The sequence below is a fragment of the Cervus canadensis genome, chromosome 3 (assembly GCF_019320065.1).
Source record: "Cervus canadensis isolate Bull #8, Minnesota chromosome 3, ASM1932006v1, whole genome shotgun sequence".
In the NCBI taxonomy this organism is placed as follows: Eukaryota; Metazoa; Chordata; class Mammalia; order Artiodactyla; family Cervidae; genus Cervus; species Cervus canadensis.
The window spans coordinates 43,045,353-43,072,578 of record NC_057388.1 but is presented as its reverse complement, the minus strand read 5'-3'; the positions used below and the strand labels follow the sequence as shown (position 1 = coordinate 43,072,578).

The following is a 27,226-nucleotide window of genomic DNA, read 5'->3' as shown; positions in this document are numbered from 1 at the left end:
CAATCTTTCAGTTGTGTCCAACTCTGCAACCCCATGGTCTGTAGCCTGCCAGGCTCCCCTGTTCATGGGATTCTCCAGGCAAGAATACTGGACTGAGTTGCTGTGCCCTCCTCCAGGCGATCTTCTTTACCCAAGGGCTGAACCCATGTTTCCTGTGTCCCTGCATTGCAGGCGGATTCTTTTACCCACTGAAGCATCAGGGAAGCCAATAGAGGACACATATACATACAGATTGCTTATATATTCAAGAGGGAACCTTGAGGGATCATTCTGGAACCACATCATTATAATTCAAATAAACACCCATTATAATTCTCATGCACTCTCCCAAGTCCAGATTCCAATCCCTAGAAAACACTATTGAAAAAGAATTACAATATATCTCTCAAGTACTGTAAAGTAACCAATGCAACCATCTACACGGACAAGTGAATAAATTAATTTCACCTGGAAGCAGAAGAATTAAACTGGCATAGACTATACTTCTTCAAAGCCAGCATTTGTTGAATTCTTATTAGTACATGTGCCAGAAACCTTACATTAGCTCACTTAATCCTCTCAACAACACTCTGAGGTCAGTACATATTACCACCTTCACTTTATAGAAGAGAAAACTATGACTCAGAATAACGACCAAGGTCACACAGCTTTCTGAGACCAGGCAATGGAGCCAAGATCTGAACCCAGACCTCCAAATGCAAAGTAAGAACTTTTGTAACTCAGTTACACACCTTCTAGAGGACTCAGGAATTTACTATAGGTGTTGAGGCCCTATACAATTCTCTATAGCTACAGTGGATCTTTAATTCAGTGTGTTACCAAGGACATTAGCAGTAGTAACAAATTGTACTACAATGAATTCTACATTGTCACTTTCATTACAGGGAGGAGCCCATTCATTAAAAGATCAGTGTTCATGTCAATTATTACTTTCATTACCTGACTTTATTTGAGGGACTTTCATCCCCCCCTGCCTCTCAACACACAAAACTCCATTTGTTATCTTCTGCCTTATTAACCTTTATTCTGCAATGTGTGATTAATAATAGTTGGCAATGAGTCTGGGCTACATATCAGGGGGATTTCCAAGATAAATTTACTGACCCAAAGGTGCTGGGTTAAATATTTTGTTATGGATTCATGTATTTCCACTAGAAATATACAATTAAATACAAACTACAAATGAGGTGTTCAATCAAATTCCATGGTTCTTTCCCTGGGATGCTTTTTTTAAAGTCAGGCTGCAAACAGCATGCATCTACTAAAGACCCATTAAGTACGCTGTGGTTCAGAAAGTTGTGTTATAATGAAACACACTGCAATACAGCTCAGAAACAGCCTCTGAAACAAAAATTTCGTTTGCTAATATCAGGCCAAAATTTTCCTCCTTTGCAGTGTGTGTGTGTGTGTGTGTGTGTGTGTGCATGTATTATCCTTTGTAAGAGTTTTGGCTTACAGAAGGCTCAAAGGCAATCGGGAGTCCATTAAGTTTCAGTGTCTGAATATTTTCACACAAGTTGAGAAGGAAAGAAAATTCCCTGCCTGTTCCATATAAAAGAGAGGTTCTTGCCTATTGTAAACTTTTCAGCTTGCAATGCCCTAGTGGAAGAAGGTCAGGTGGAGGCAGGAGGCTGACCCAGGAAGACGGAATGTGTAATTTCCTTGCTCTTAGACTTTTCACATAGATTTGCTAAAGCAGTAAGCTCCAATTATGGGACCCTTTGGAGGATGGTAGGAAGGAGCTGCTGGTTGGAAAGAGGCAATAGGCTAAATTAAGTCTCCTTGACATTTCTAGGGACTACCCATACAACTGGAGGGGAGGGAGTGGCTTCCATGGTATTCCACCAGAAGCCAAAATCACCTTGAAGAAATCAAAATCACCTTGAAGAAAGCTCTTGAAACATTAGAACCCCTCTTCATACTCTACTCAGAGCAAGCAGGAAAGATGCAGATGAGTTGACTGATAACAAGATCTGAATATTCCCTGGAGGTCAATATTAGAGGAGAACAAGAATCTAGGGGGTGATGGAAACTGGCAGGGATGAACATTTTTAAAACAGGCCCAGAGCAGGCCATTCAGAGGTAAAAAAAAAAGCCCAGGGCTGGTACCATTTGGTGAGGCTTATTTGATATTTGATCATTCTCTTCAGTGACAAAAAACAAAGCCAGACAAAGACAAAAATTAAAAGGTAATGAACTACAGGAAAAAAAGGAACCGGGGCAGCCCAAGATGGCAGTGTAGGAAGATCCTGACCTCACCTCCTCCCACACACACACTGAATCTATAGCCACACACGACTTGAAAACTAGCTGAACAATTCCTTCACAACAAACAGCAAAGGGGCCACACCAAGACAGGTAGGAGAGGCAGAGATGAAGTCTTGCCAAAACTCCACCCTAGGCATGATGAGCTATAATCAGGAGGGAGCTCATACGTCTGGAGTTTCTCTCTGAGGAGCAACGGGTTTGTGCCCCACATCAAACATGTAACCCTTGGGACCTGCAGTGGAGAGATAAGCCCCGAGAACATCTGTTCTGGAAAACAAAATGGGGCTCACAACCAGGAGACTCAAAGTGCTATAGGGAGCTGAAACTTCTCTCTCACCCTGGGACCCAACACAAAAGCAGCAATTTGAAAAGTGACTAGACTATATATGAAGGAGACTCATTTGCTAATCTCAGTGTCTGCTGGAGTATCGGGGGGCTGATGGGACTCTCCCCAAGCATGAAGGCGCTGGCGGGCATCACTTTAAAGCCCTCACGCTGCCTTATGGCACTGGCAAGTGTGCCCAGCCCTGTGTTCTCCAGTCACCTTGCTAAAGCCAGCAGGCACGCAGAGTCCACGCAGGGCATGCTTCTTAGTCATCTGACACCTTTTTCCATTGCTTCACTTTCAGTCTCTGTGTGTCCTTATTCCATGCCTCTGAGTCTCTCAAAGGCAAAACATAGGTTTTTTTTTTTATTAAAATTCATTCAACCACTTTATGTCTTTTGATTGGAGAATTTAGTACATGTACATTTAAATTACTAATAAGTATGTTCTTATTGCCATTTTGTTCATTGTTTTCTGGTTGTTTTATAGTTCTTCTCTATTTATTCCAAGGATGAAAGCATGGTTCAATATTCACAAATCAATCAATATAATGCACAGTACTAACAAAATGAAGGATAAAAATCATATGATAATCTCAACAGATGTAGAAAACACCTCTGACAAAATTGAACATCCATTTATGATAAAAACTCTCAACGAAGTGGGTATAGAGGGAACATATTGAAACATAATAAAAGTCATATATGACAAGCTCAGAGCTAACATCATAATTAAGCTCAAAGCTTTCCTTTAAAATCAGAAATAAGACTAGGATGCCTACTCTTGTTTCTTTTATTGTGGAAGTCCTAGCCAGAACAATTAGGCAAGAAGAAGAAATACAAGTCATGAAAATTCAAAAAAAAACCAGCAAAACTGTTGCTATTAGTGGATAACATGATTTTATATACATAAAACTGCAAAGACTCTGCTAAAAAATAGAACTAATAAACTCAATAAAGTTGCAGGATATAAAGCAAATGTACACAAATCTGTTATGTTTTCATACACTAACAATGAACTATCAAAAACAGAATTAAGAAAACAATCTCATTTACAATCAAAAAGAATAAAATACAGAGGAGTAAATTTAACCATGGCGGTAAAAGATCCACATATTGAAAACTCTAAGACATTAATGAAATAAATTAAAGAAGACTCAAATGGAAAGATAGTCCTTCCTCATAGACTGGAACAATTAATATTATTTAAATGCCCATATTACCCAAAGCAATCTACAGATTCAGTGCAATCCCTATCAAAATCCCAGTGGCATTTTTTACAGAACTATAACAAAGAATTCTAAAATTTGTATGGAACCACAAATTACCATGAGTAGCAAAACAATCTTGAGAAAGAAGAACAAGGATAGAGGTATCATGCTTCTTGATTTCAAAGTATACTGCAAAGCTACTGTAACCACACCATATGGTACTGACACCAAAAAAGACATAGAGATCAGTGGAACAGAAAACAGAGCTCAAAAATAAACTCATGGATATATGGTCAATTAATTTATGACAAAGGATATAAGAATATACAACAGGAAAAGGATATTCTCTTCAATAAATAGTGTTTAGAAAACTGGAAAGCTATATATCAAACAATGCAACTAGACTTTTCCCACTGTATATTCTTGTATCCTATCTTGCACCATATAAAAAAATTAATTCAAAATTAAAGACTTGAATGTATAAACCATAAAAATTCCTAGAAGGAAACACAGACAGTAAGCTCCTTGACATCAGTCTTGGAAATGATTTGTTTTTTTTTTTTTTTTGGATCTGACTCCAAAAGCAAAGGCTATAGAAGCAAAAAGAATTTTAAAAAGCAGAAAACAAGGCTACATCAAACTCAAAAACCTCTCTACAGCAAAGTAAACTGTCAACAAAATGAAAAAGCCTACTAAATGGGAGAAAATATTTGCAAATCATATAGCTAGTGAGGAGTTAATAGCCAAAATATTTAAGGAACTCATAAAACTCAATAGCAAAAATACACAAACAATCTGATTTTTTTTAATTGGCAGAGGATCTGAATAGACATTTTTTCCCAAAGAACATATATAGATGATCAATAGGCACATGAAAAAATGTTCAGCATCACTAATTACCTAGGAAATACAAGTCAAAACAACAATCAGATATCATCTCACATCTGTTAGAATGGTTATTATCTAAAAGATAAGAAATAACAAGTGTTGGAGAAGATATGGAGAAAAGGGATTCCTAGTGCACTGTTGGTGAGAATGCAAACTGATGCAGCCACTATGGAGATCAGTATGGAGGTTCCTTAAAAAATTAAAACTAAAACTACCACATGATTCAGCAATTCCACTTCTGGGAATATATGCACCCCTATATTCACTGCAGCATTATTTACAATGGCCAAGATATGGAGACAACCTGTGTCCATTGGTAGATGAATGTATAAAGGTGTGGTATATATACAATAGAATACTATTCAGCCTTAAAAAAGAATGCATTCTTGCCATTTGTGACAGCATGAGTGGACTGTGAGGGGACCCTCAAAGTGCCCTTACGTGAAATAAGTCAGAAAAAGAAAGACTAATACAGTATGATCTCACTTACATGTGGAATATTAAAAAAAAAATCCAAACAAGCAACACATAACACAACAAAACTCATAGATAAAAGAACAGAATGGTAGTTTCCAATGGCAAAGAGTTTGGGGGATGGTCAAAATGGGTGAAGGAGGCCAAGAGGTGTATAAACGTTCAGTTATGAAATAAATAAGCTAAAAGGATTAATAATATGGTAGTGCATATTTGAAAGTTATCAAGAGAGTAAATCTTTAATGTTCACATCACAAGGAAAAAACCTTCTTTTGTATAATACCAGATGCCACCCTTATGGCAGAAAGTGAAGAACTAAGAGCCTCTTGATGAAAGTGAAAGAGGAGAGTGAAAAAGTTGGATTCAAGCTCAACATTCAGATAACTAAGATCATGGCATCCAGTACCATCACTTCATCGCAAATAGATGGGGAAACACTGGAAACAGTGGGTGACTTTATTTTTCTGGGCTTCAAAGTCACTGCAGATGGTGACTGCAGCCATGAAATGAAAAGACGCTTACTCCTTGGAAGGAAAGTTATGACCAACCTAGACAGCATATTAAAAAGCAGAGACATTACTTTGCCAACAAAGATCTGCCTAGTCAAGGCTATGGTTTTTCCAGTATTCATGTATGGATGTGAGAGTTGGACTATAGAGAAAGCTGAGTGCCAAAGAATTGATACTTTTGAACTGTGGTGTTGAAGACTCTTGAGAGTCCCTTGGACTGCAAGGAGATCCAACCAGTCCATCCTAAAAGAGATCAGTCCTGGTTGTTCATTGGAAGGACTGATGATGAAGCTGAAACTCCAGTAATTTGGCCACCAGATGCAAAGAGCTGACTCATTGGAAAAGTCCCTGATGCTGGGAAAGATTGAGGGCAGGAGGAGAAGGGGACAACAGAGGATGAGATGGTTGGATGGCATCACCGACTCAATGGACGTGGGTTTGAGTAGACTCCAGGAGTTGGTGATGGACAGGGAGGCCCGGTGTGCTGTGGTTCATGGGGTCGCAAAGAGTCAGACATGACTGAGCGACTGAACTGAGCTGAAGATTATAACTAGATTTATTGTGATGTCCAGTGTACACCAATATTGAATCTTTACATTGTAGATATGAAACTAATACAATGTTACATGCTAATTACACCTAAAGCTTTTTAAAAGCTGTGACTTTGGAGAAGAGTGCATTACAAGAATGATGTACGTGGGAATAATTTTCACATTATTCAGTGAGCCTAATCACACCAAAGAAGAAGTTGGACAACTTTCAAAATTAAAAATTATTTGAGACCTTTTCAGGGGGAAATAAGAACACAAAGGGCATCTTTCTCGGGTGTTAGTTCTAGAAGGTCTTGTAGATCTTCACAGAACTGTTCAATGTTAGCTTCTTCAGCATTACTGTTTGGGGCATAGACTTGGATTACAGTGATATTGAATGGTTTGCCTTGGAAACGAACAGAGATTATTCAGTAGTTTTTGAGATTGCATCCAAATACTGCATTTTGGACTCTTTTGTTGACTATGATAGCTACTCCATTTTTTCTAAGAGATTCCCGCTCACAGTAGTAGATATAATGGTCATCTGAGTTAAATTCACACATTCCAGTCCATTTTAGTTTGCTGGTTCCTAAAATGTCGATGCTCACTCTTGCCATCTCCTGTTTGACCACTTTCAATTTGCCTTGATTCATGGACCTAACATTCCAGGAATGCAAAAGTAGGAAGTCAAGAAATACCTGGAGTAACAGGCAAATTTGGCCCTGGGGTACAGAATGAAGCAGGGCAAAGGCTAATAGAGTTTTGCCAAAAGAACACATTGGTCATAGAACACACCCTCTTCCAACAACACAAGAGAAGACTCTACTCTACTCATGTAGAGTCTTTTACACATGGACATCACCAAATGATCAGTACTGAAATCAGATTGATTATATTCTTTGCAGCCAAAGATGGAGAAGCTCTATACAGTTAGCAAAAACAAGACAGGGAGCTGACTGTGGCTCAGATCATGAACTCCTTATTGCCAAATTCAGACTTAAATTGAAGAAAGTAGGGGAAACCACTTGACCTTTCAGGTATGACCTAAATCAAATCCCTTATGATTATACAGTGGAAGTGTACAGATTCAAGGGATTAGATCATATAGAGTGCCTAAAGAACTATGGACAGAGGTTCGTGACATTGTACAGGAGGCTGGGATCAAGACCATCCTCAAGAAAAAGAAATGCAAAAAGGCAAAATGGTTGTCTGAGGAGGCCTTACAAATAGCTGAGAAAAGAAGAGAAACAAAAGGCAAAAGAGAAAAGGAAAGATATACCCATTTGAATGCAGACTTCCAAAGAATAGCAAGGAGAGATAAGAAAGCCTTCCTCAGATCAGTGCAAACAAATAGAGGAAAATAATAGAATGGGAAAGACTAGAGATATCATCAAGAAAATTAGAGATACCAAGGGAACATTTCACGCAAAGATGGGCACAATAAAGGACAGAAATGGTATGGACCTAACAGAAGCAGAAGATATTAAGGAGAGATGGCAACAATATACAGAAGAGCTATACAAAAAAGATCTTCACAACCCAGATAATCACAATGGTGTGATCACTCACCTAGAGTCAGACATCTTGGAATGGGAAGTCAAGCTAGTGGAGGTGATGGAATTCTAGTTGAGCTATTTCAAATCCTAAAAGATGATGCTCTTAAAGTGCTGCACTCAATATGCTAGCAAATTTGGAAAACTCAGCAGTGGCCACAAGACTGGAAAATGTCGATTTTCATTCCAATCCCAAAGAAAGGCAATTTCAAAGAATGCTCAAACTACCATACAATTGCACTCATCTCACATGCTAGCAAAGTAATGCTCAAAATTCTCCAAGCCAGGCTTCAACAGTATGTGAACCATGAACTTCCAGATGTTCAAGCTGGATTTAAAAAGCAAAGGAATCTGAGATCAAATTTCCAACATCTATTGGATCATCGAGAAAGCAAGAGAGTTCCAGAAAAACATCTACTTCTGCTTCATTGACTGTGCCAAAGCCTTTGACTGTGTGGATCACAACAAACTGTGGAAAATTCTTCAAGAGATGGGAATACCAGACCACCTGACCTGCCTCTTAAGAAATCTGTATGCAGGTCAAGAAGCAACAGTTAGAACTGGACATGGAACAGCAGACTGGTTCCAAATAGGGAAAGGAGTACGTCAAGGCTATATATTGTCACCCTGCTTATTTAACTTATATGCAGAGTACATCATGACAAATGCTGGGCTGAATGCAGCACAACTTGGAATCAAGATATCCAGGAGAAATATCAATGTCCTCAGATATGCAGATGACACCACCCTTATGGCAGAAAGTGAAGAAGAACTAAGAGCCTCTTGATGAAAGTGAAAGAGGAAAGTGAAAGAGTTGGCTTAAAACTCAACATTCAGAAAACTAAGATCATGGCATCTGGTCCCATCACTTCATGGCACATAGATGGGGAAACAGTGGAAACAGTAATAGCCTTTATTTTTTTGGGCTCCAAAATCACTGCAGATGCTGACTACTGCCATGAAATTAAAAGACGCTTGCTTCTTGGAAGAAAAGCTATGACCAACCTAGATAGCATATTAACAAGCAGAGACATTACTTTGCCAACCAAGGTTTGTCTAGTCCAGGCTATGGTTTTTCCAGTAGTCATGTATGGATGTGAGTGTTGGACTATAAAGAAAGCTAAGTGCCACAGAATTGATGCTTTTGAACTGTGGTGTTGGAGAAGACTCTTGAGAGTCCCTTGGACAGCAAGGAGATCCAACCAGTCTATCCTAAAGGAGATCAGTCCTGGGTGTTCATTGGAAGGACTGATGTTGAAGCTGAAACTACAATACTTTGACCACCTGATATGAAGAACTGACTCATCTGAAAAGACCCTAATGCTGGGAAAGTTTGAAGGCAGGAGAAGGGGACGACAGAGGATGAAATGGTTTGATGGCATCACCGACTCAAGGGACATGAGTTTGATTAAACTCTGGGAGTTGGTGATGCACAGGGAGGCCTGGCGTGCAGCAGTCCATGGGGTTACAAAGAGCTGGACATGACTGAGTGACAACTGAACTGAACTGAAGAACAGAAAGGCTTGAATTCAAGATAAGACAGAGGCGCTATTCATTTTAGTATAAGTCATAATGGACAAACCGTCAGGTTTTATCTAATGTAACTAATCCAGAAATCCTATATTTGAGGCTTAAATGATGTTATCCTCAATTAAGCCAGATACATTTTCAAATGGCTAAATCTCTTGGTTTTTCCAGAGCCTGTTTTTTTTTTTTTTCTTTTTTTTTTCTTCTCTTCTTCTTTTTTTTTTTTCTTTTTTTTTAAAAATATGGAACGCTTCACGAATTTGCGTGTCATCCTTGTGCAGGGGCCATGCTAATCTTCTCTGTATCGTTCCAATTTTAGTATATGTGCTGCCGAAGCGAGCACCAGAGCCTGTTTTATAACAACAGTTTCGCTTCTGGGGAAGGGCAGGAAGAGGATCCCTCATTTTAAAGAATTTCACAATTGCACACTCCTTATCCTCAAATCACTATCTATTTACTACATAAAACAGACCTCTTTCCCTTCAGAAATCATTTTTGCAGATAGAGTTGCAGTATGAAGGGATGGAGTGGCAGGGAACTGACCCATGAAGGGGGAGTTTTTGTTTGCCAAGAACTCTCATTCATCATTTCTCAGCTAAAACTTCTGGTTGTTCAAGAAAGAACTTAAAGAGAAATGACTTCAGGCCTTGGGGTTATTGGGAAAAGAAAATGTCACGTTTCTGCGAGAGGAAAACAGATGTCCCATCAAAGTACATCTGACCCTATAATATTCCAAATTTCTGTCTTTGTGAAGGCAAATTATAATCTTGTGGTTGCTTGCCTAACCACCACATGTTACTCAGTGACTTGTGCATGTGGTTAGCTTATATCCTGAGATAACTTTAGAGCCATGCACATCTTCCCCCAAACTTCTAAATGTGAATTTGAATTTACTATTGGAGTTACTTTCATCCTCCAAAAGTGGGATCTTAAAATTCACTGGAAAAGGGTTGAAATTCCAGTTATTAGTGATGTTTTATAGCCATCAGTATTTGGATATAACATACTGATTTTATTTCCATTTTCTCTGAATGGAACTTAGTTAACTTAGATTAACTAGAAGAATTAAAATCAGACAATTCTGTACTTCCTCACCCACTTTTTGGGGTTGAATGAATTGAACACTCCAAAAAGAAGATATTTTAAAAGAATTCTTGCACTGAGAAAAGTCAGTGAAAAAGTAAGCAGCATCAACTGTCTCTTCCCTCCCTGTTGCACTGGGGTGGTTCTAAGCAGCCTCCCATGTGGGAATGGGTGCATCTGGGGAGGAGACAAGGGCAATGTCTCACTGAAGACCATGACTTGTCTGGGCAGAGTCTCTTATCCAAGATTGCACTTGGGGGAAGACAGAACGATAGAACTGGATTATCAAAGCATGTTCTGTATGGGACTTATTTGGAAAGTCTCAAAGAGCAGCCCAGTGCTGAGATTGGGTCTCAGGTTTTTTATGGCAGTCCAAATACTGCATCTGTTCTTCAGAAGATGGGGCTACTCCTCACTGGCTTTTCCATTAAAATTATGGAGTAAGCACTCTCTGGTTCCTTAAGACCATTCAGACCAGTGAAGAGCTTTAATCTTCACTAGTTTTATTGCCTTATCTTGCTTAGGGGAACAAAGTCAAAGTGATGCAAGAAAGGAAACTTTTCAAAACTGAGTTTTTGTAACGAAGTCCTGGAACTGGGGCCAAAAAAATACAAGTTGCCTTCCCCTTGAGCTGTCATCTCTGTTCCCGCAGAGTGTGCTAACACTCCTGGTACTACTCCTTACCATGAGGGAAAGCTCTGTTGAACAGTCACGTCTCTTCCTTATCTTACTCAGGCTTTCAGCTGCACTGCAATGAGATGACCACTTCTTTCTTCAAACACTCCCCTCTTCTGTCTTCCACTGTACGCTCTCACTCTTCTGGTTTTCTCTGACTGTTGGGCATAGGCTTTTTCATTGCCCTTTCAGGCTCCCCCTCTAAAGACCTATGATTTTTGGCATTCCCTGTGCTTCATCTCAGGCTCCTTTTTCTGCCTTGCTAGATGTTCTCCCTAGGGGATCCCATTTATTCCTGTGGTTTTAAATGTCATCTATGTTTTAATTAGATGGTTCTTAAATTTAAAGAAAAAATGTTGATGTTTACTCATTTAACATTTATTGAGATTATGCAAGGCAGGAGCGTGCTTCTATATTATCATTTTGACAACCTTAACATCCTGGTCGTACACACTCATTCACTTAAGAATCCTTCTCAGTAATCTCTCTTCATTCACCAACATTGCCAATCTGTCAACAAGTCTTAAAAACTTGCTTCTTTTTGTTTTTCACACCTCTTCTTTCCTTCCTCCTGCTCAAAATCTTATTCAAGAGCCTCATCACCTTCTGCCTATGGGGGGAAAACAGAATTTTATCTGGCCGTCTGGTGTGGAGAATACTGAGCCCAATTCAATGTTCATACAGGGTGATGATGGGGGTCATTCACTCAACACATATCATTTGGGCCTACTATGTGCCTAGTGCCATTTGGGATCACACTGTCCTTGCTCTCAAGTTGTTGATATCTTAAGTGGAAGAGGCAGAAAAATTAATAAACCCCTAGAAGATGGTAAAGGCGATAATGGGATATGCACAGGTGCCATGGGAAGGGCACTAGCTTTAGCCTTGGGGATAAGAGAAGTTCTACCCCTGAAAGTGAGCACTGAAAGAACTGGAGTTAGCCAGAGATGTGAGGGTGTGTGCGTGTGTGTGTATGTGTGTGTGTGTGTTGCAGCGAGGATGTGCATGTGAGGAATGTAAGCACCAGCACAATGAGGCAGAGAAACTGCCAGTGTCTCCTCACCACAGGGTTTTAAGCAGGAAAGTGATAAGGTCAGAAGCACTCTTTAGAAAACTCCCTCTGACTATGGTCAGAAAAAGGATTGAGAGGAAAGTCATTTGGAGGCTGTTGAATTCAGTAACCAGCAACAGATAACGGTGGCTTTGAACTAAGACAGTGGCAGTGGGGATGGACAGAAGTGGAATGATCAATAATTGACTGGCCTTGGCGAATGAGTAAATGGAACAGAGCTAGGTTCAAATCTGATCTTGATCATTAACTGGATGCAAGCCAATCACAACCTTCCCTAGCCTCAGTGTCCTCATTGTATGAGGGAGATAACAATAACTAATGCCCAGGATCATTATGATGGTAAATCAGGATTTACTGGATGTGAGAATACCTGACATAGAAAGTTTTCAATAAATTTTCACTTCTTTCCTTCTCCAAACATTTTATTGATTCTATAATACCTTACTCCAGAACACAGCTGCTGCTGCTGCTAAGTCGCTTCAGTCACTGTCCGACTCTGTGCGACCCCATAGACGGCAGCCCACTAGGCTCCTCTGTCCCTGGGATTCTCCAGGCAAGAACACTGGAGTGGGTTGCCATTTCTTTCTCCAATGCATGAGAGTGAAAAGTGAAAGTGAAGTCGCTCAGTCGTGCCCGACTCTTAGCGACTCCATGGACTGCAGCCTACCAGGCTCCTACAGCAGTTCTCTGCTATTTCATTACATTGAAATTAATTTCCTGTAGAGCAATGTTTCTCAGTCTGGGCACTACTGAGATTTGGGGCCTGATGATTCATTGTTGTGGATGCTATCCTGTTCACTGATTAGGTGCCAATAGATGCCAGGAGTATCCCAACCCCAGGGATGACAATCAACAATGTCTCCAGACACTGCCAAACTTCCCCACAACCTGAAGTGGGGGGAGTGGGAAATGGCTCTGGTTTAGAACCAGTATTCTAGGATTTCCTGTCCCTTTGCCAGCCACACTTTCAATACCACCTCCCACACCTCCAAATACAGATTTTTTGGTTACTTTCCTCCATGAACCGCCACTCTAGTCAGGTAAGTATATTACAATCTCATTCTCGTCTCATACCACCTAATTTTTCCCACACTGTACACAATGCCAAGAACACAGCATTGAATATCACTGAATGATATTTTCATCAACTCTATTATCAAGAGATTAAAGCCCAAACTCTTAGCATGCAGTCAATACTGCAAAAGCCTATCCCCTCTAAGTCTACAGTTAGATATCATTACCTCCTCTTATTACCCTCCCTCCCCAATTCATCCTTTGCCATAATACTCTGCCTTCCAGACTTTTAACATTTTGTAGATTAGGGCTTCCCCCCGCCCCACCTTCAACCTCAGCTCACCCACACAAAGAAAACCAACATAGATTTGCCAACTTTATTTTTCTAGGTAGTAACATTTCAACAACGACAGGAACAAGCGCCCCACTATCACTTCGTGAAAGGAAATTTTCAGAAAAATCGAAAAGAATATAATCTCAATATAAAAAAAAAGAATTTAAATGGATTGAATTTAGTTTTATGAAAGGACTCAAAACATTGGTCTTATTTTCCTCATTTCTGAGAAAACTGGTACAGATTTCATCATGGACCAGCTTTCAAAAACCACCAGTCTCATTTCCAGGCTGACCAGACTAGGTTACTTTCTTCTTTGACCAGACCCTCCTGGCCCATGGGCCTCTATATGCAACCACCCAATATGTTCTTCCAACCCATCTCTGCTGGAAACCTCCACTCCTTCTCCAAAGTCAGCATACAGAAATTAAGTTATGTCCAAATCAGAGGCAATCTTTCTCTTACTTACTTTACTTCTTGGGGAACTTCCATAGTCTACCTATTGGAGGTGTGTTTACATAGGCTATAACCAGCAGCATCTCCTCACCTTTGACCCCGCAAGTAAATAGCAGGCATCTAATAAATGCATGCTGTATCAAGACAGACTCTGGCTTTGGATATTCCATTGCTTCCACCAGGAATACGTACTCTACTAGTTTTCTATTGCTGCCATAATAGATCGCCACAAACTGAGTGATTTAAAATGGAACAAATTTACCACCTCATAGTTATGTAGGTTAGAAGTCTTACACAGGTTTCACGGGGCCTAAATCAAGGTGGTGGAAGGGCTGTTTTCCTTTTTTGGAGGCGGAATTCTGTTTGCTTTTTTCCCCCGAAATTCAAGCTCATAGAAGCCACCTGAATGTCTTGGCACAGAGCCCATTTCCTCCATGTTCAGAGCCAGCAAAGTTGCATCTCTCTGACCCTTCTTCCATAGTCACATCTTTCTCTGACTCTGACTTAAGCCATAACAAGTCCTCTGATTGCAAGTATCCATGTAATGATATAGAGCCCACTTGGATAATCTAGGTGAACACCTCTACCTCATGTTCCTTAAATTTAATCACACCTGCTAAGTTACTTTTACCACAGAAAGTAGCATATTCACAGGTTCTGAGGATTTGGCTGTGTACATTTTTTGAGGCTATTATTTCATCATCTTTACCCACTTTCACTGTTCTTTATCAATTTACATTCCTCACTTTTTATTCATGATCTGAAACTTGCTCACAATCACAAAAATAATAGATGATAGAATTAGGATTTGAACCTGGGTCTATGTGGACACAAAGCTTCCTCTAATACTTTTGTGATAAAGAAAATGATGGAAAACCTCTGTCTTGTGCTGTGGATGGCCACCATGTGGAGCGGGTGATGAGGCAGTGAAGTACCTTTTTCTGAGTACATTTTAGATGGCATTTGAAAATGCACTGATGCTTTCCACCAACCCCTGTATGAGTCTATGGTTCTGTGTTCAAAGACAAGTGTTCACGGTCATACGAGACATCTGAAAGTCACTCTTGTACATTGGATTCCAGTTTCTGTAACTCATCTCTGCATGGTAAGGCTAATCCCTAGTTGCCAATGTATTTTAGCATCTTGGAACATTACACAGTTAGGCTTCCTAAGCTTTGGTCTAAGAACACATGTCTCACAAGCTTCCTTTTAGTTGTCACAGGGTTCAGATCTGCAAAGCCTGTGTGGAGTATGAAGGGCTATTTTTGTTTAAAAATTTAGCATTGATTATACAGTGGTGATTCATGGCTTGGGTACTTCAAGGCTTAATTAATATAATAGTGTATGGTAAGTAAGGTCTCTGTGGCAGAATTCATAACTAATTGGTACTGAACTAAAGTCCAGAGTAACTAAACTTTTTTCCTCTAGCAGGGCTTAGTAGAGACTGTTTCTTACAGTAGAAACCTTACCATGACTTCCATTCACTATGACCTACAGACTGTTGAGCCAGTCAGACAATACCAAAAACTGCTCCTGACTTCAGAATAGTCTTCACCTACCTGAGGAAGACCTTGGTGGCAAGGTTCTAAAGAAATCATCGGTTTAGAGGCAGGGCTGTATATCCTAGATAAGTCTCTCCAATTTCTCTCATCCACTTGCATTAGAGACTACTAGGGAAAGAGAGCTCTTTCCTTTTCCCCCAGCCTTGTTGAAGTATAATTAACAAGTATGTTTTCATATATGTATACTTGTGAAGTGATCAGCACAATCAAACTAATTAACATATCCATCACCTCACAAAGCTACCATTTTCTTTCTGTCTCTCTCACTTTTTTTTTTTTGGTAGGGTGAACACTTAAGTTTTTTTTTTTAAGCAATTTTAAGTATATAATACAGGTTTGTTAGCTAAAGACACTAAGCTGTACAGAAGTTCTCCAGAACTTATTTTTCTTTTATAAATGATACTTTATACTCCTGGATCAATAACTCTCCATTTCCCCTGCCCTTCAGTCCCTGACAATCCCCATTTCACTCTCTGCCTCTATGAGTTTAACTATTTTTGTTTTTAGATTTAAGTGAGATCATGCCGTATTTCTGTGTCTGATTTATTTCACCTGGCATAATGCCCTCCAGATTCATCCATATTTTTGCACATGGTAGAATGCCCTTCTTTTTAAAGGCTGAGTAATATTCCATTGCAAATATATGCTACATTTTGAGAGTGCTGTCTTGATTTAAGTAGCAAAGTGTCATTGATGATAATGCTCCATCTATATATGATTATCTGAGCTTCAAAATGTTCATATCCATGAAGGAGAGAATCCAACAGTTTTATCTAAGTTAATTAAAACTGAAAAATGCATCATAGATTCACATGCACAACTTTTATTGTCCATCAAGACAGATAAAACAGATGGAGGGGCTGAGGTTCAGATGTAGGCTTAGTGAGATCACCCTGTTCCATCATGTGCTTCAGATATGGGCGATCTACCTAGCAAAATCAAACATTTGAGCTGGAACCCACAACAATTGAATAGTAGGGATAACAGATAAACAATCAAAAAGCAAAACCAAAGTGGCCTAAAACAGGAAATTTAGCATAAGAATATTTTTCTAATAAATAGTCCAAAGACTCTATTAATAACCTCATTTTCTAAAAGTTCTCTATGGGAAACGGAAGTGTCAGAAGGAGGAAGTAATGTGTAAAGAAGCTGAGAGCTTTTAGAAATAATTACTGCTAAGTGGAAATGTCACTCTCTCCCACATTCCCATATCTTTTTAGATTAGCAAGCAGCAATGACCAGATGGAGGCTGTGTGTTCAAATGCCTTCTGTGATGCTTGCCAAACAATTGCAGGAGTCAAGCTCCTCTTGAACAGATGGACCACTGATTTCTCAGGTTAAAGATCAGCCAGGCTCATTAAAGAAGTTGCAAGGGTTCAGAAGCTAAAATTCCTTTTTAGCCTCCCATCCTGAGGGACAGAAGCATCTTCTGCAACCAAAAAAAAAAAAAAGGTTGACCAGAATTGGGCAATTAAATAGCCCACAAGATTGATATCAAGGACTACAGGAAAGCATATGGACAAAAAAGAATGGGTTTAAAAGATGGCCATTTAAGCCTAATGCTGTTGTTCTTTGGAATTTTTTGGTGTGGTCTATTATCAGTACTTTCTAATAGCCTATATGAGAAAAAGAGTGGTTTTTGTATATACGTTTTTGTATATACATTTTTTTTAATGTATTGACCTGAAGCGAATTAGTGGAAGACATTTTGTGTAAATTCAAGCTTAATTTATTACCATTTTGAAATAATCAGCACAAGCTGGATAAGGGAAGTCAACAATAGGGGCATCTTGTCATCAGCATAAAAGGATTAAATTAAATGGAAAATTTGAGACCAGCACTCCAGGGTAAACACATGAGGAACCAGAGGTCAAAAATTACATTTCATGCTTCTGAGCAAGATCAGATCACAGAAGATTAGATCAATAGCTTCTCTGACAGAACAACTTTAATTGATATTGAAAAAGAGCCAATTATTTACTCCTACTTTAGGGAAAGACTTGATTGATGTAATGGTCTGGGAAACTGTGTTTGGAAAATTTTTTTCAAATTGACCTGGAGATGAAATGTCAAGTATTCCCAAGTCAACCTTTAAAAAGCATGTGAATTAGTTAAAATTTGACTTCACTGTCCTCTCACATTCATCTGCTTTCCATCTTCATTTATTGCACTGTAGAGTTACAGATGTCTACCAGTTTCATTAGAGACAGATATTAAATATAGTCATAGATCAACATAAATGAAACCAATGATAACCAGAACTCAAAAACCTATGACAGATACACAAAAACTAGAGAGAAAGGAACACAAGCACACCACTACTCGAGATATTTTTATAATTAGAAATCTTTAGACATATCAATACATCTCCACTTTCCTAAGCAGGAAAACAAAATGCCATTTTACCTCGGTTTGACTTTGGGTCCTCTTTATGATTATGAATTATTTACGATAGCCTCTCTGCAGCTATGGCTGTAGACAAAGCTGTAGATGGTGTGGGCCACAGGAACACAATGTAGCTCATTAAGGAGACCTCGTGAGCACACCGATGCTTCCTCTAGGAGGCAGAGCTACACCAGGTGTGCTAAGGGGGACACATAGCTCACTCAAGGGGGATGGCGTCACTTGCTTCCTACTTTCCAGTGATATAATGCTTCTCTTTTCTTCCTTTCCATGGTTTCCATTCCCAACATCTATAAAAAGCTTATGATTTCCACAGCTTGTTATCTCTGTTGATTTTAATATTCACCACTCTCTTCTCTCTGCATTTTTCTTTCTTGTCTCTTTGGATGCCCATACTTCTCTCACATTCCTTAGCTCTCAAATGTTGGCCTGGTCTTGATACATTACTGCACAGGCACGGGGCTCTTTTTCCTTTTCTTTGTAATATGCCTAACAACTAATCTCAGTGTTCCCTGTCTGAAATTTAGGTGTTCTGTGAATTTCACTGTTGCTGGGCTCAAGGGTTACTCCTCTGCTGGTAAAGGCCCTTTTCAACTTGAAACCATGTTTAGAGCAGAACCGGACTCTTGAGGGGGCTCTTGGTGGGGAGGGTGTCTATGAGTTATCATGGATTTATTGAAATGGGTCCTGAATTATTTCACTCAGTAATAGAAAATGAACATTTTCCAGATATTCCATGGGCATGCACAGAATAAAATGATGGGTACATTTCTGAATGTCTTAGAAATTGCGTTTGGGTGCATTTCATTGGATTGTAGCCAAATACAACTTCATGTAATACAGATCCAGAATGACAAGTCTCACTGCCTGACAGAAGCATCATTTGGAATTCTCATCAAGTAATATGATCAATCCTTTCCGAGAGATGTAAAATAACACAAAGTATTCCATTTTCTCCTAGGTTTTCTCTCTTACCAAAGAATAATTTATCTTGAATAACTCATTTGCAGCTCAGTCAGAGAAATACTTATGCCTAAAACACCTGGTGATAGGATTAATGAGCATCTTAAATACAGGTTAACAGGACAAAAAGAGGACAGAAAGGGAGTCAGGACTTACTGTCTCTAATATAGTCTCGGTAAATTGACTCTTTCCTCCTCTCCCAATATTTTATGCCCATGTCTGTGTCCAGCATGGAAGAGGCAACAATGAAACAGAAGTCATAATTGTAAGTCCTGTTTGTTATCTCCAATGGGTTTGTGGTCTAGTTATTCAAAGCAGAAAAACCACAGTTTAAGAATAGGATAAAATAATGGAATAATTTGGGAAAGTTATCACCTTATAGAGAAACAGATTTCTAAATTAATAGTGTAGAAGCAAAATGCATACTTGTTAGTTCAGTGATGACTAAGTGAGGGTATAAAAGCAGGCTATAAATACTTTAAAGGTGTAAATACCAAGTAGGGTGAGGAATTATTTTGTCTAGTACTCTACAGAAATAGCACTGAACACAGAATTAAGAAAAGGAATACACTGAATTACATTGTGAACAATTATAAAGGAATTCTTAATCTGTAGTCCCAGGTAACTTAATGACCTGAAGAAGAGCTCTGGCTCTTTGATACTACCTGCTGTCATCCTACAGTTGTCCAGTCAGGTCAATGAATATCAAGACTAAATAGACCCCAGGATAGAGAAGGGTAAGAAATACACTCCAGCTCTTTCAGAACAGAAGGTGAGGTGGAAAGGTGAGTAGAGGTAGGTCATGGTAGATTTGGGGAGCCATGCTAAGGAAGCTGCACATCAGAGTTACCCAAGAAGCTCTACCAGTACATTGGTGCCAAAGTCCTGTCTCAGATCTACTGAATTAGCATCTTTGGAGTCAAAGCCAAAATCAATATATTTGAAACATTTCATGGAATTTCTTTTCTGATGAGATATCAGGGTTACAAATATTTGCTGATAAGCTTTAAGCAAAGGAATAATCAGCACTGCCTTTTAGAATAATCATTCTGGCTGCCATATGGAGAACAAAATTAGAGACTGGAAACCACATGGAAGTTTCCTAAATAACCCAGGGAAGAGGGGATGAGGGCTTAAGTTAAGGCAGTGTCAGAAAGAGTGTAAAGGAGAATCCAAAACATGTTCAATGATGGCTTAGCAGTTTGAAGACATGAAGGAAAGTGAGGAGCCAAGACTTCAAGTCAAGTCTGGAAGTCAAGACATCCTTCACCACCCTTCACTAGAAACTAGGTAGGGAGTTTCTTCCAAAACTGTATGGGACAACATAATCAGAGAGATAGAGTCACATATTAAAAGAGAAGTTGAAGTCCAAGAAGCAAAAAGGGACACCAAAGCCTACAAAGCTGGCAGGGGTAGAAAGAAAGAATGAAACCAAACCTGGCATCCTGGAGCCAGCTGAGTAACAGCAATAGCAAGGAGACAGCGAATGCAGCAACTGGTTAGAACAGGTATAAATTTTGTGGGCTTGAGTGGACTGGTCAAGATTAAGAAGGAAGGAGGGGAATTATAATCATGTGGAAGATAAAAAGAAGCCTAAAGTGAGATACAGGTTAGTGGGATAGAGGTTGAGGCAATCTGCTCTGGAAAGATCAAGCTTGAAGTGTTAGGAACCATTCAAATGGGGGTGTCCAGGGCACATTTGGAGGTAAGGGTCCAGAGTTCACTGGGCTGAGCGAGAGTGAGTCATTAGCAGCTAGTTGGTGGTTAAAACTTGGAGAGTGAATAAGATCACCTTGTGAAAGGAACAGAGGCCCAAGAATGGAAGGCTGGATTTGTACATGGATAAATATACAGATGCTGATAAAGGGAATAGTCTTATGAAAGGTTTCAAAGAAGAAAGATCGGAAAAGGCAGGACAAGAACTGTGAAAAAGTGCTTTTCTGGAGTCTGCGGGAGAGAGAGTTTCAGAAAAGAGTGATCACTCATGCCCAGGGCAGTCAAATGTCACGAGAAGGTTCATTTTTTTATGGTGTCTGTATTAAAAAATAGTATAATGTAGAGGACTTGTCTAAATCTAATAGGTAAAAGATGACTATAAAAATCATTGCATTATATATAAAATCATGGGCTTCCCTGGTAGCTCAGCTGGTAAAGAATCCACCTGCAATGTAGGAGACCTGGGTTTGATCCCTGGGTTGGGAAGATCCCTAGGAGGAGGGCATGGCAACCCACTCCAGTATTCTTGCCTGGAAAATCCCGATGGACAGAAGAGCCTGGTGGGCTAGAGTCCATGGAGTTGCAAAGAGTCAGACACGACTGAGTGATTAAGTACAGCACAGCATGGCATGTATAAAATCATATAAATAGACAATTAATTTGGAAGTGGAAGCGTGGCAGTTATAGGTACCTGGGAAGATTACTGGGAAGCTGATCTTTTCACTTCCTCCTCACTGACACACTAAACTAAATTTAGTTTCTCTTTTACCTTGGACACTGTGACAAATGTATAAATTATTCAATCTGATGAGATTTGTAGGTTCTTTTGTCTAGTGTTTTGTTTGTTTGTCTAGATGCCCAGTGCAAAAATGAATCAATCAGGCATCTACTTTTGAGAATATATGTTTGTGTCTATGGTAGAACAATTTTTTTGTGATAGTAATTTATAATTTTCACTCCATATTTCCTATTTCTTCTTCCTCTACAGATAAAGAAACAAAGACTACCTATAAAAACTTCTCTTCTTGACTTTTGTTTCCAGAAGCAAAATCCATTGAGAGAAATGGGGTGTCAGAAGATAGGGGTATCATGAGGAAAACACGAAGAGAGAAAGATTTTCCCAAGTTAAAAATAGGCTCCCCAGAATCAGAGGAACAAGAAAGAAAAGTCTGTGTGCATGCTTCTGATGGAAATAGGAAGAAAGGGAAATATTTTCCAAAGCCAAGACCATTATCTATGAGGGAAGGAAGAGACACATGTATGGTTTCTTGGGCATTAGAAACTATGAAGAACTGGTATTGAATAGAACAATAGGACCTAGGAGAAGCCAGCCCAGGACTCCCAGCCTTGACATAGCTTCTTGTGTGCTCAGTGTCAAACCAAAGCCATCAATCAATGCATTTGATGACATGAGCTGGGATAATGTAGGGACAGATATGTGATGACTGAGGGACCTTCATGATTCCTGGCAAAACCATGGTGGGAAAAGACTTATGGATAGCTGAGTTTATAGTCGAGCAAAATGTAGCATATCATGCATTGCATGCTAAGTCACTTCAGTCATGTCTGACTCTTTGTGACCCCATGGACTGTAGCCCACCAGGCTCTTTTGTCCATGCGATTCTCCAGGCAAGAATACTGGAGTGGGTCGCCATGCCCTCCTCCAGGGATCTTCCTGACCCAGGAATCAAACCCACATCCCTTAGTCTCCTTCATTGGCAGGTGAGTTCTTTAACACTAGTGCCAACTGGGAATAGTCAGAATTAAATTGCTAACTGAAAAATAAAGGAATATGGTATCTCCTGTACTCATAAGCTTGTGGCCCTCTATTCATACCCACAACATAAATCATTCCCCACATGAATCCCTTTGTTAATACATCTAGATGTGATCTTTGGGGAAATCCTAAAATCCAGGCTTTCACACAACAGGTGGGCCAGGCTGTTTTTGTGAAGGTCTCAGGCTCCAGAAAAAGTAAAACAATTGCCTTTGGAGCATCTCTGAAAGTAAGAGTCTCATTTTAAGGCCAATGACGTAATTATGTTAGCTTCATTGCCACAAAGTTAATCGGGATCCTGAGTGTGTTAATCAGCAGAAGCTTAACTCTCCCACTAGGAAAATAATCAGTTCAGACCCAATGGCCTTTGCCAACTCTTATTTTATCTAGTGGTTTACAGATGTTGGCTTTGAGAGCTAATTGTATCTTCACTGGAGTCCTACTACTCCCTGAAATTGTCAGCTGACAAAGTGAACTGATTAGTTTGGACACTTTAGGGAAGAAGAAAAGGTTGTTGGGGGAAAGAAAATAATACTCAAACACTGACAGGAATAAAATCAAATGAAAAGAGATGCAATGATTGTTTTAAAAATGAACATCAGTGGTTTAGAGCAAGAAGCAAACATTAAGTGGGCATCCTTCAGGGCTGACCTAAGACTTTGTAACTCAGACCCATTCCAGACTGTGTTCTACTTCCAGAATTTTAATTTATTTTTTAAATACAGGCAATATTTTTGTTTCAGACCTTACATAATTGTAAAGCACTTTCTACCAGAACAACCAAAGAGCATTATGCCCCTGCCATGGAGAGAAAGTATAAATGTAAATTGATACTGGGTATCATAAATTATTTTTTGTTACAAGACAAGTAAATGACTGCCTCTGAAAGTGGACTTGCTTGTGTGGTAAGAATTAGAAGAATGTTTATTGTTGCAATACAAACCCTTAAAACAAAATCCTTGGAGGTACAAAGACAGATTTTAGTGCTTCTATTACTACTCTACAATTTGCTGTTAAATCAGTCCCCCTTTTTAAAGCAGCTAGTAATTTATGGCCTAAAATATGTTGCTGTTGTCATCTGTGAATTCAGAGTCACAAAACTGTTAAATTTAATGAACTATGGTTAAGAAATGAATGAATAGATATGAGCATCACAAATCAAATTCTCAAATCGATACTTCACTTTTCTTGAATTCTAAGTATGCTTGCAACAAGCACAGCTCCACCCCTCATTGGCTTGTCATGCTCAATTTTACAAGGACAAGCAAACAACCAGGCATGCTAGCTGTCTGCCAATTACAGCTGTGGCTGCTCTGGGCCTCGGGTGTACTGGAAATATTACTGCTGGGTAGGAAAGTGCTCTCTCGGCCATATGCTTGCTGTTTGTGGCCATAAAGAGCCACATGGCCTCTGGTGCGAAGTGATTTGGGCTATATTTAAGTCATTGGAAAACAGAACTAATATCTCATGCAAGTCTGTGGCAATTCACTTGCTTTCATTTCTAAGGGATATAAAATGACTTAGATCTAGAACTATAGGCCCAAATCTCAAACTGACTTGCAATCAATAATGATTTTTCAGTGCATTATCTTTTCCTTCCTAATGTCAGGGCCCCCTTCAGACGTTATAATACTGTTAACATTTCAACAGAAGTTGTACTGAGGACCATTTAGTCCGGGAGGATAAAATCACAGAATAGATACATTTTTGGATGAGAAGTAACTAAAGCAATACTCTCTCATGGACCAGTTTTGTAACTGTACATCCTCACTTCTCTTGTGTCTATACTCCCTTCAGAGCCTGACTCATGCTACCTGGATCTCACTCAGATTTTGTTGGGTTACCCCGGCCTCACTTGAGGCTGTTACTCAGCCTCAGTGTCATAAGACACTGAGCTCCCGTCCAGTATCTCCATCTCCTGTGCCGACTAAGCCTTTTCTGGAATGACTCTGCACAGATACTTTCCATCCTTGTTCTGGATCATCAGGCTATGCTCCAGCTGAAGAATCTGCCTGGCTTCTTGCCTGCCACTTCTTCTATGATTCTGGCCCTCAAACTATGGGCCAAATCTTTCAACATGACTTTTGGCCTTCTGTAGAGAAAGAGATGTCACTACCCACAGACAGGATATGGGAAGCACTTCACAACTACTTTCACTGAAGGGGATGTTATACCCAATATTTGATGTGTGTTCTTTATCACACTTCTTGTAAGACCCTTCACCAGCTCTGGTCAGGCAGGAGCTGGATCTTGAACATGAGACTGAGTTTTCCTAAAAGAGGAGATGATATCACAGGCAGTGGCAACTATATAAACACAAGTTCATCATTCTGAAAAGGGCTTGGGGTTCTTAGGAAACAGGAATTAACTCCTTGCAATAAGAACACTGGGGGTTGAACACAGAACAGCAAGAGATGAAGTTAGGGATATAAGGCCTAAGGGAGGATCTTGTGTATAAGATGTGTGGTTTTGCTGTCCCAAAGACCACAAAAGAATATCCAAGGGAAGCTGTGTTAAAAAGGTCTGGCCAATCAGAGCATCACATCCTTCTGAATCTTGTCCTTGGTTCAGAGTTGGACATGTGATACAACCAAAATCAAGAGATGCAGTGAACCTTTTGCTGAACCTCTAGAGAAGAAAGCACATGGTCTTTGTTCCCTGGGACTATGAGCCTGGGGCTGCTAGGAGCTAACATGTAGGGTCAGACACTGAAAGCAGTGAGGGAGAAGGCTTCCGGGGGAGAAACTGAGCTCCTATATGAAGCCATGAGTGAAAATAGACCCAATCCTAGATTGGTTATATGAGCTAAAAAATTTCCTTTCCTGTCAAAACCAGAGTTGGGTTTCCTATCCCTTGCAATGGTTCCCAACCTTTGTGGCACCAGGGGTCAGTTTCTGGGAAGATAGTTTTTCCATAGACTGGGGTGTGGGGATGTGGGGGATAGTTCAGGCAGTTATGCAAGCAATGGGGGGCGATGGAGAACAGCAAATAAAGTTTCACTAGCTCACCCGCCTGCCATATTCCTCCTGTTGTGTGGCCTGGTTCCTAACAGGCCACAGACAGTACTGGCCCAAGGTCCAGGGGTTGGGAACCTCTGCCTTACACCCCCAAAAGTCTTCAGACATATGACTTGGATGCTACACTAAGGTACTTGGACTTAATTCTCTAGAAAATAAAAAGAACATGTGAGGGTATGGGATCTACATAGTTATGACTCTCTTAATATTAAAGTTATAATTAACCTTTCATAATCCTGAAGAAAGGCCTGGTGATCTTAGGGAATGATAAGCCATTCCTTAAAACTAGATTTGTTTGATTTACATTTGTTAACATGATCTGTTGCACATGGTTTATAGCCCTTCACTATATGTTACCTTAGGCAGTTTATCATTGGTTCTCAGACACCTGTCCTGTTCACTCAGCTAGCTCTTCTTTTGTTGATACTAGGGACCACGACTCTGTGTGCAACGCACAGTCCTGAGGATACAGTAGGTGTTTTCCAACTGCTTAACTGCCTGGGGTAAAAAGGATGAGAAAAAAGACAAAATTCTTTTACTGGAGACTGTGAACCCTTCTCACCAAGTTTAGTTTCAATTTCCTTTTCACAGCATAGCTTATTCTCTAAGAGGAAGCTAAACGACTCTATCTACAGAAGTGCTAACTCTCCTGCTCTTGTATATGTTTCTGCCAATCAAAGCAACTCACCCAATTGCATTGAAATGCATTGATGAATCTGCTGATGATTGCTGAAACCAAAAGGAACACATCAATCCCTGTGAAATAATCAAACTAACAGAGTTTCTGATGTAAAAGCAACTTATTTCATTTTCCTTTGTGAAAAATGGATCACAACGTCTAAGGAGCTATTAATCTAATTATCAGCCTTCTACAAAGATCCTCTACTCTCTTGAGAGTTTAATTTGGAACATCCATTTCCAAGAGATAGAGAAGGACAGAGATCAATGTTCCCAAAGATAACCATGAATAAATTTTGTTATTTGATTTACACTTAAATAAACATGGTCACCCTTTTTTAAAAGTACAGTTTCTGCCCTTGTCACATTTTTTTTTTGCGTTCTATCAAAAATACGTTGCTAGATAAAGATAAATTATCGCCTCTATCAGGTGGGGAGGCAGAACTAAATAGATATTCTTTAAAGAGTTTAGAAGATAAGTGAATTTTTCCCTGTATTCCAACCTATAACTGAAGGCAAAGTAAGCTTCATAGCCATAGTGAGGCCAAAACCTTCACTGGGGACACCTTGGGCCTGTTGCTTGATCTTCCTCATCACCTGCGGCTGCCCTCCCACCTCTCTGTCTAGCTTCTTCCCCAACATTCTACCTGTACCTCTCCGCAATCACTACTCTTATTCTTTCTATTTAAAAATAAAATTGACCATTGTCTAATACAAGGCCCTATTCTCAGTCTTGACTCTCCCTATTTGGGGGGATTCTTAACATTTGTTACTGTCCTCTTCTTATTGAAACTCCCTTCCCTTTGGTCTCCAATCCAGTTGCATCATTCTTCAAAATACATCCAAATCTGTCCAAGCTAAACACCATCTCCATTGCTACCACCTAAGGACAGCTTTTATGAAAGCTTTCACCAAATCATTCATTCAGACTATGCCTTACACAAAAACCAGAGAGATCTTAAAAAATTGTCAAGTTTTCTCACCATGATCACCGCCAAATCTTCCAGTGGCTCTCCACCACGTTTAGAGCACAACTTAAAACTACTTGCAAAGGACTAAAAGGCCCTACAGCATATATTCTCCTCCTGCCCTTCCAACCTCATCATCCACCACAGACTGCTGTGGCCACAGTGCTGTGAACATCCTGAGACTGTTTTCAGAGCAAGGCCTCTGCTTTGTTCTCTCGCTTCGT

The 27,226-nt window shown here is 39.7% G+C and overlaps 1 protein-coding gene and 1 non-coding gene across 7 annotated transcripts in view; both read right to left on the bottom strand.

Moving 5' to 3' along the window:
- LHFPL3 (LHFPL tetraspan subfamily member 3) overlaps positions 1-27,226 on the bottom strand; it is a 613,796-nt gene that overhangs the window by 377,251 nt on the left and 209,319 nt on the right. The gene's annotated exons all lie outside the window — the stretch shown is intronic.
- LOC122438941 lies at positions 9,521-9,627 on the bottom strand. The gene has a single exon (XR_006268686.1). It is a non-coding gene; the product is annotated as a U6 spliceosomal RNA (small nuclear RNA).